Raw genomic sequence first — 9,716 nt, forward strand, 5'->3', positions numbered from 1 at the left:
CATGCCCAACCCCAGTCCTGTGATCCACCTGTTAGACTATGTTACCTTGGAGACAAATGCACAGATGCACTTCCTAAACCACCGAGGAAAACTTCCCCTATGTGCATGGATGCTTCTGTCTGATTGGTGACCAGAGCTAGATGCATTTTACGATGGTCTGCCTAATTGAACCAATAAAGAAAAAAAAATTATTCGGAATGACCACAGCCATTAAGCTGTGTTTTGGACACATGGAAGGATGGGGTCAGTCATCTAGTGCTCCTCTGACCCACCTCACTGATAACATAGCTCTTGAGAGAGTGTGAATTTCATGTCAAAGTTTAAGAGTTTATACTTAAAGCCTAAATTTTCCTGGGAAGAGTACAACCAAATAGGACAATATCCTAAAGTGCTTTTAAAAGTAAAAAAGTAAAAAAATTTTTTTTTCCATTGTGATATTTTTAACAATACTTTTGGTCATGTAGAAAAAAACAAGATAGTTGCTCAGGGACTTCCCTGATGGTCCAGTGGTTAAGACTCTGTGCTTTCACTGCAGGGGGCACAGGTTTGATCCCTGGTCAGGGAACTAAGGTTCCACAGGCCGTATGGGGTGGCCAAATAAAAATAATTGCTCAGAATCCATGTCAGAGTGCTTTTTGAAAGATGGGTCTTCGGTAAGAACAATGAACTCTTTAGAGTATGTTGAAAGGCAGTATAGGGGTCCGTTGTCACTTTTGATGTCTGGCTCTCTTCCTTTCTCCATGGCCTCAGTCATCCCAGCTGATTTCACTGTCAACTGAAGTTGCGGGTGCCACCATGCTACAGCCTCTACTATAACTATTCCATTTTTCAGTTTAAAGCCCCTTCCAGGAGGTAAGACCAATGGATCCAGTATCCTGCTGCTGCTGCCGCCAAGTCACTTCAGTCGTGTCCGACTCTGTGTGACCCCCCTAGATGGCAGCCCACCAGGCTCCCCCGTCCCTGGGATTCTCCAGGCAAGAACAGTCTCCTGACTGCACATCATTTGATTGATTGATGCTAGTTGTGAATAAATCCATCTTTCCTTTGTACTTTATCCTTTTTATAACCCAGCTCCAATTTTCCCTCCTTACCCCATCCTGTGTTAGCAGTACAAACTTTCAGATACCTTCCTGCTATTTCCCCAGGTGGAGCTACCTCAGCCATAGATATTTCATCTGTAATTAATATTTACATAATTTGCAAGTGCTTTTCTTGGGATGATATTATTGTCTTAAGAAAGAGGATTTGTCGTCAAGGTGATGGAGAAGGTGCAAAGTACAATATGGATTTTCTCAAAACTAGTTTGTTACACTCTGACTGTTTAGAAGGTTTTGTCAGATGACTGCAAAATACCCGATGGTGGCTTGACAGCTTCTGAATTTTCTGCCTCTTCATATTGCTTAGGTAGGCCCTGACCACCTATCCATTTCCCCTAAAGTTTACTAACACAGTAGTTTTTCCAACCAACCTTGATTCTACCTCCATTAAATTCAATCTCCTCACTGGTCACACTCAGCAATCATCTCATACATTCCAGGCTCCAAAGAGTACAAAGGAAAGCCGGAGGAAGGAAAAACAGAGGAGATTAGAGGTAATGCTCAAGGGGTAAGAAGTTTTTTTTTGCAAAACTAAAGCCACACTATTCCTGATTATTTTTAGACCATACAGATTTTTGGGGATGGGCAAGAAGCAGAGAAATAGAGCTTTTAAAAGGTGCTGAAAGGAAAAACAGTAGATATTGTGATGTAGAGGCACCAGGGCTGTCTTTAAATATTTCATCATTCTCCTCCTGCCTGTATATTCTTCCATTTATCCCTTATTTGATAAGTTATCATGTGCTGTGTCCCAGGAGTGCTGGGTCCTTGGCGCCAAGAGGAATAAGAAATGAGCTGATTTCAAGAAACTACAGTGCAGCAAACCAGCTGTCAGTTCATGTCATTTGATTCTGGCTCTGATTCTTAATCTGCCCCCTCTTCATTCCAGGTCCCTCATTACATGCCTTTACTATATTTTACTTGCATTTTTGCAGCATTTTGCTTCCACCCCAGTGCTGCAACCAAAGTAGCTACTTTTCTAAAGCAGACAGAACAAGTCCTAACTCTGCTTATATGTCTGAAATGACCCCCCCCGCCAAGAGGCCGGTCCCCAGCTCCGCCTCTTTCTGTGTCTCAGTATATATACCCCCCTGGTCCAGCCACACCTGACTCCACCAGCACCTCTGCATTTTTTTGTTTGTGCTTTCTGGAATGTTCTTCTTTCTCTTTTCTGTCTGGTGTTAATCAGACGTCTTCAGAGAAACAGAACCAATAGAATACACACACACACACCCCAGCTATTTATTTATTTTAAGGAGTTGTCTCACACAATTATGGGAGCTGGCAAGTTTTCAATTGTGCTGTAGGCTGGAAAGTCAGGAGAGGGTTGTAGTCTGGAGTCAGGGGAGCAGACTGAACACCCAGGCAGGGTTTCTTATTTGTTACACTGCAGTCTTGAGGAGAATTTATTCTATTTTGGGAAACCTCAGCCTTTGCTCTCAATACTTTCAGCTGATTGGACGAGGCCCATCCACATACTTACTTGAAGTCTACTAATTTAAATGTTAAGTACTGGAGTTTGACCAAACAGCTTTGTCATAGCTTAGTGAAGTTGACACATAAAATTGACACATAGAATTAACCATCACATGCCTCAAACCTTCACCTCTTTGAAAGATTAGTTCAAATAAGACCTCTGATGGGAGCTTTCTTACCCTGGCATAGTTTAGCCAGGTGTAGCCTGGTGCTTGGAGAAGGCAGTGGCACCCCACTCCAGTACTCTCGCCTGGAAAATCCCATGGATGGAGGAGCCTGGTAGGCTGCAGCCCATGGGGTCTCTAAGAGTCGGACACGACCGAGCGACTTCACTTTCACTTTTCACTTTCATGCATTGGAGAAGGAAATGGCAACCCACTCCAGTGTTCTTGCCTGCAGAATCCCAGGGACGGGGGAGCCTGGTGGGCTGCCGTCTATGGGGTCGCACAGAGTCGGACACGACTGAAGCAACTTAGCAGCAGCAGCAGCAGCAGCCTGGTGCTAAAAGGAGTTGTAGATCAGAGATTAATATTGGCACTAAGGGGCAGCAATCTGTTCATTTTCCCAGCTAAGGAGGAGTGATTCTCCAAGGAACCACTTTACCTTCTGACATGAGCCTTAAACAGTGAACTGAAATTCATCAGAAAGAAAGAGATATAAGAGTTTTCTAGGCAAGGGGAGCAGCCAGTTCAAAGAATCACAAAATCACACAGCTGTGAGGGAACAGCAAGCGAGTATCAGGGTGGAGACTAGAGAGCTAGGTCAGACCCAGATCACTGAGGGGCTTTGTTAATCTCCTAGGCCTGCTGTAACCAACTACCACAAGTTGGAAGTTTAAACCACAAAAAGTTGTCCTATGCTGCTGGTGGCTGACACCTTCCTCGCTCCTTAGCTTGGAGCTGCGTGATTCCAGCCTCAGCCTCCATCTTCACTCGGCCTTCTTCTCTCTGTGTGTCTTTGTCTTCCCCTTTTCTGTCTCCTGAGAGGCAGCCCATCCTCATATTTAAAAGGCCCATCCTATCCAGGATAATCTCATCTCAGATGTGTGTGCAGGCTCAGTTGCTCAGCCGTGTGTACTCTTTTGTGAGCATGTACTGTAGCTCCCAGGCTCCTCTGTCCATGGCGTTTTCCTGACAAGAAAACTGGAGAGGGTTGCTATTTCCTCCTCCAGAGTATCTTCCCAACCCAGGGATCGAACCCACCTCTCCTGCATAGGCAGGCGGATTCTTTACTGATGAGCCACCTGGGAAGCCCCAATCTCATCTCAGATACTTCCCTTTATTATACCAGCAAAGACCCTTATTCCAAATGAAGTCACATTCTGACATTCCAGGTGGACCTATCCTTTGGGGAGACACAATTTAATCCACTACAGCCTTGTGGGAAAAATGACAGATGTGGATCTGAGCCTGCATTCAAGGACCACAGATTCAGGTTCCAGGTGGCTAACCTCAGTGAGCAGGGGCCCGAGGTATCTGCTGTGATCAACCTCATCTGAGAGGAGCAGCCACTGCTCAGCTCCTGAAGGAACGTGGGCCAACATTGTCACATCGCTTGAAGTTGTGAAGAAAACTCAGACTTCTAGAATTTTACCTAAAATCTCATTTTTAAATTTGGAAACAAATTGAAGTGAAAACAAAACCAAGACTGACATCACAGTATGAGCCCAAGAAATGAGTCTGTTACCTGGGGATGGCCCATGGATGCTGGGTTTAGAAGAGTCACTGTGATAGATAATAAGCCCCATAAAAGTGGGAAATGCAGGGTTCAGGGTGCAGGCCCCAGGTTGCTTCACGAGAAGACAATCTTGGTGTCAGAGTGGAGGATGGATCAGAGGGACTGAGCCTCAAAGCCAAAAGGCACAGTAGGAGGTCACTGAGGTAGGCCAGGAGAGGCTACCAGAGAAGGCAATGGCACCCCACTCCAGTACTCTTGCCTGGAAAATCCCATGGACGGAGGAGCCTGGTAGGCTGCAGTCTATGGGGTTGCTAGGAGTTGGACACAACTGAGCGACTTCACTTTCACGCATTGGAGAAGGAAATGGCAACCCACGCCAGTATCCTTGCCTGGAGAATCCCAGGGACGGGGGAGCCTGGTGGGCTGCTGTCTTTGGGGTCGCACAGAGTTGGATACGACTGAAGCAACTTAGCAGCAGCAGCAGCAGCAGGAGAGGCTACATTCAGTTAACTCAAGGATTGGCAGTCTAAATGCTCCACTGGGGCCCTCTGAACGCTTACTGAATGATCCAGGAATTAGCGGGCACTTAAAATAACTAGGATGTATGAAATAGTAAAACCCAAGGAGACAAAAATGTTTTCCTATAGAGTTAAAATATCAAAGAACTCTTTTTTCTCTTTTTTAAGAACTAGATCTATCGACAACCACTCTGCTTTCATTTTCAAATGAAAAATATAACTGCATACACAACTAATTAAATTAATATAGCTTATTATGACAAAAATAATTTTCTTTTAACTTTGTGGACAGCACCACATTTTATATTAAGCTGCTAATACTCATAACCATATGATTTCAAAATCAGCCAAGCTTGAAAAATTATTGTCTCTGACATTCCCCATGATCAAAGCAACCCCAATTATAATATTATATTAACCAAGCTAAAAAATAGGATTACAATTTCTAACCTTTCTGAATGGTAATTAGTCATCTAACTATGTATCCACATTTATTTGATATATTTGCATAGTTAATTAATTATGATTTATTTAAAAGTATTCCATTTGTAAAACTTTGCTCTCCTTAGCCTACAAATCAAATTGTCAAGGGATAAATTTAATTTTAAAATATCTTTTAAAAATTATGTTAAGATATGTTTAAGTCATAGGAAAAGAAAGTGCTAAAAACATGTGATTCTTTCTCTTTTGAAAAATTAAACTTTTAAGAAGAGATGGGGGCTTATTTTGTGGAAGCTAATAACTTAAATGCAAATGAAGTGTCCTTCAGAACAATTGAGTAAATGATGAACTAGAAAATATAGTGTCCCTAAAGAGTGCTGGTGTACACCCAAAGAGAAAGCTTTCAAATCTGTAGGATCTATTAGGCTGTAGTACATCAGTGCATGAGTTAAATTACGTGATCTCGAACACAGAGAGATGCATCCTCATTGAGTCACTCAAGGTGAATCAAGGTCAAACTATTGCAGAGCATAGATTAAAAGGTTAAAAAATCATTTAAAATGAGTACCACAAATTAAAATGGATGTGTACCTACATGAACTTAACTGACCAGGTGAAAAATTCAATTATTCAGATGTTTATAAATATCAAAATATCTGGATGAAGAAAGCTTCCAGATTTGACCTGGATTTTCTGGACTGTGTGAATGTATCTGTACAAGTTAAATTTCTGGGACTTCTGATCAAGGCTGTGGCATCCACAGATGCAGAGAACTTCAGTACTACTTATAATGCACAGAAATTGTCACCAAAACTACTACTAAATATTAACAAAGAAATTTACGATAAAAATAGAAAACGTCAGGTAGCAAAATGAAGTGGCACAGTAAGCAAAGAAGTAGCGGTGGGACACAGGTTCCAGTGTGGAAACTCACCTCAGGACCTACAGGTCAGGAAAGATGCTCCACGCACACCCAAGAGATGACCCAGGTTCCCTTCCCGAAGGAAGAAGCTGTGACATCACTATTCTGTCGGTAAGAACTGAAAGATCTGTGCTTGTAATCCTGGAAGACCAATTCATACCTTACTGTGGGAGGAAACAATTGCCTTGAGAGTGGAACCCTGAATTTGTGCTGAAAGGCAATAAAACATGGAGCCACGAATTTATGTAAAAACGGTTCATAAACAGTGAAACTTTTAGGATCTTGGCAGGGACACTGAAAAATGTTCCATGGAAAGTAGAACTCAATTTTGGGGTTTCCCTTAAGACTGAGAGGTAACATTTCATAAGGAAGTTTCTCATACAGTCAAGGTTTTGTACAAAGGAAGACAATCCATAGACATTAAATTTGATAGTTACCCTCTCAATTAATAGGAATAAAGGAGCAATAGCTACATAAAGAGAAATTATTCCAGCTTATTTTTAAAAGTAATTGAACTACATCTGAGGTATTATCTGTAAAGACTAAAATAACTAAAATATACTTTCAGCGGTAATATTACTGTAAGACTGTTGTGTCCATTGAAGGATAAAGTGAATATTTATACTTGAGTCATTGAGAACCAAGGATTTCAGTGTGGGAAAAAATGATACAGATATGAGCTCAAGAAGGCTAAGTAGACACTCTGTAATTATGGATTTAAACTAGAAATAGTTCAAATATATAAAGTTCAGTATAAAGTCTTGATATATTTATCTACTTCTTGCCCAGTCACCAAGTCATGTCCAACTCTTTGGGACCCCATGAGCTGCAGCACGCCAGGCTTTTTTGTCCTTCACTGTCTCCCAGAATTTGCTCAAACTCAGGTCCATTGGGTCAGTGATGCCACCCAACCATCTCATCCTCTGCTTCCCTCTTCTTCTCTTGCCTTCAGTTTTTCCCAGCATCAGGATCTTTTCCAATGAGTCAGTTCTTCACTATGCTAGTAAAACACACACACACACACACGCACACACACACACACACACACACACACACCCCTAAAAACAAAAACAGTCATGAGGGTGGGAAGGGTCCAAATAGCAATGGGCAACGAACATCTCTTGGTTCGGGTTGTGGTTTCTAAATACCATTCACTAAACAAAGAAGCCACAAATCCATGGATAAGTATGTAAGTTCTGGAACAGGAAGTTTATAAAAGCCTGGACTACCTTGTCATACCTGAAATCAAGGGAATTATCAAAGACTCTAAATTACATGTCAAAGTGACTCAAAAGCCGAATTGAGAAAGTTCCCACAGGTCAGAGATGGGACCCTTTGAAGACCAAGAAAGATAGCAGCATATCAAATGTACCTAAACGCATGAGTTCATGAAGGTATTAAAAGGAAGCACTTCCCTGTCATCTTTTGAAGCGGTTGGGGGCACCAACTCATTTGAAAACTCTTAAATAAAAGAAAAAAGTCAAATATTTTTACATTCTTATCCTTTCTGTTTGAACTGTACCTGGGGTAACCAAATAATTGATGAAGAAAATTTCTCTCTCTAGGAGGATTGGTTTCAAGCTTATGAATACAAAAGGAATAATAATATTAAAACAGTCATTTCAAAATTCAACTTGAGTGAATTTAGGCAATTTTAAGACTTCCCAAGTGGCGCTAGTGGTAAAGACCCACCTGCATAAGAGACACGGGTTCAGGAAGATCCCCTGGAGAAGGATATGGCAACCCACTCCAGCATCCCTGCCTGGAGAATCCCATGGACAGAGGAGCTTACTGGGCTAGCGTGTCACGAAGAGTTGGACAAAACTGAAATGACTTAGCACATTAGCACAGGCAATTTTTATCACTAACTGGTAACATCAAAAAAAGAAATTCAACCAGGCATTATGAATCTCGTCATGGTATATAACATTATAAAGTATTTTTGCCAAACAAAATAATGAATATGATCAGGTTTCTAGGTCTAACTACCAATTTTCAGGAAATAGTGGGTATATAGAAGAGTACTTAAAATAGTAAATAATTGCATGAATTAATAAAAGATAAGTAAAATAACACAATAAAGATAAAACTGAAGCAGTGTACCCAACAACAGTTAAGAAAAATGGGAATAGTATGAATAACTAAAATTTAAAGTATCACAGAATAGTACGAATGACTAAAATAGATAAACATATGACTTTCAAGAAAAATATACATTGGTGCAATGTACTCAAGGAGAGACAGAAGACTGAGTAGAAAAATAATTATTAAAGAAATGGATTAAAAGTCAAAATCCTACCCTGTCCTTTCCCAGGGCAGTGATAAGACAAAGGCCTGAGAAGTTTTAGAAGAAAGTGTTATGGAAACTTTATAGGTGCTCTCTCTTTTATAAAAGCAATTTTATGCTAGTATAATCTTGATAAACAACAAAATCAACTCAATCTTGCTTTGAAATGATGTAAACATACTAAGTAAAATATTAGAAAATTGACAATATGGGTTATAGAAAAAATTGTTAGGACCAACTATGGTTTATTTAAGGAATTCAAGAATTGTTTTTAAAAAGATTAGACATCTCTAAATATTATTCACTGTATTAATAAATTCAGATTAAAACCAATATAACTGTTCAGTGATTAGAGAAAAATTATTCTATAAAAGTCAATATTCCTTTATGATGAAAGCTCTTATTAAGCTACAAACATGAAATAGAGTTCTTAAGCTAAAGGAGGGCATCTAAGAAAAAGTTATAATGATCCTCACACTTACATAACTTAAAAGAATTTTCACTAATGTGCTTTATAAAACAAGGATGGTCATTATAGTCATCCAACCTTGTTCTCATGGAACTAACCAACAAGATAATAAGAAAAATAGGGACATCCCTGGAGGTCCAGTGGTTAAAACTCCAGGCTTCCACAGCAGGGGCATGGGTTTGATATCTGGTCAGGGAATATACCATTCAGCACTGCCACCCAAAATAATAATAATAATAAATAAATAGATAAATAAATTCTTATTTAAAAAGGTAATAAAGAAATAAACTGCAATTTACAGAATTATAAAGAAGAAGGCAGACTGCAGATGATGATCTACATATGTGATCCAAGAGAACCAACTGACAGGATATTATAGCTATTAATAATAAAAGATTTTAGGAACATTAGTATATAAAAATTAACACAGAGAATTCATAGATTTTCTATTTCTAAAATATAATCGATTTTAAAATCCTATTCACAGTGGCAATAAAATTTGTGAGGTAGCCAGGAACAAATTTAGCAAAAGATATGTTAGATTGTTATGCAGAAATTTTACTCTGTTGAAGAATATTGAAATAGGATTACAGTAATAAATATATCATTTTCATGAATGAGAAGACTCACAATAATGAAGATACCATATCCCTACCAAATAAATTTTGAAATTCAATGCAGTTAGAATTAAAATCCCATCACCAAGTTTTTAGAGTTTGTGAAGGAGAGATTCAAAGCTTAAAATGGAAGAAAAAAAAACTGAAAACTAAGTGAAGTGAAGTGAAAGTCACTCAGTCGTGTCTGATTCCTTGCAACTATAGAGTCCATGGAA

At 39.7% G+C, this 9,716-nt stretch overlaps 1 non-coding gene across 1 annotated transcript; it reads left to right on the top strand.

Annotated features, from left to right (window-relative positions):
- Positions 1-492: 492 nt before the first annotated feature.
- Positions 493-565, top strand: TRNAE-UUC. Its single transcript has one exon. It is a non-coding gene; the product is annotated as a tRNA-Glu (tRNA).
- The last annotated feature ends 9,151 nt before the right edge of the window (positions 566-9,716 follow it).

This window comes from Oryx dammah, unplaced genomic scaffold, assembly GCF_014754425.2.
Source record: "Oryx dammah isolate SB20612 unplaced genomic scaffold, SCBI_Odam_1.1 HiC_scaffold_4, whole genome shotgun sequence".
Classification (NCBI taxonomy): Eukaryota; Metazoa; Chordata; class Mammalia; order Artiodactyla; family Bovidae; genus Oryx; species Oryx dammah.